This window comes from Chrysochloris asiatica, unplaced genomic scaffold (genome assembly GCF_000296735.1).
Source record: "Chrysochloris asiatica unplaced genomic scaffold, ChrAsi1.0 scaffold02186, whole genome shotgun sequence".
In the NCBI taxonomy this organism is placed as follows: domain Eukaryota; kingdom Metazoa; phylum Chordata; class Mammalia; order Afrosoricida; family Chrysochloridae; genus Chrysochloris; species Chrysochloris asiatica.
The window spans coordinates 2,843-3,428 of NW_006410704.1; positions in this window are offsets into that span (position 1 = coordinate 2,843).

Sequence of the window (586 nt, forward strand, 5' to 3'; positions counted from 1 at the left end):
TTGACAAAATCCAACATCCATTTCTGATTAAAACACTCAACAAAGTAAGAATTTAAGGGAAACTCCTCAGCATAATCAAGAGCATATATTCAAAACCAACAGCCTACATTACTCTCAATGGAGAGAAACTGAAAGCCTTCCCTCTGCAAACAGGAACCAGACAAGGATTCCCTTTGTCAAAACTCCTATTCAGTATTGTTTTGGAAGTCTTAGCCAGAGCTATATGGCAAGATAGGGAAATTAAAGGTATCCAAATTGGCAAAGAGGAAATAAAACTCTCTCTATTTGTAGATGATATGATCCTATACATAGAAGCCCCCAAGGATTCAGTAAAAAAAACTACTAGATATCATTGGTAGATTCAGCAAAGTGGCAGGGTATAAGATCAAAGTACAAAAATCAGTTGGGGAGAAGTAGAAAGAAGAGGGGGAAAAAAAAGTATTCTCATACAATTTGATGAACTTGACCTACACCTATGGAAGTAGTAGCTCAAAAGAGGTAATAAATCCTTACAGCCCTTACAGCAAGAATCATTTCCACCCCCTCCACACATAGAGTAGACAGGGATTGGCAACTTGGACATTGG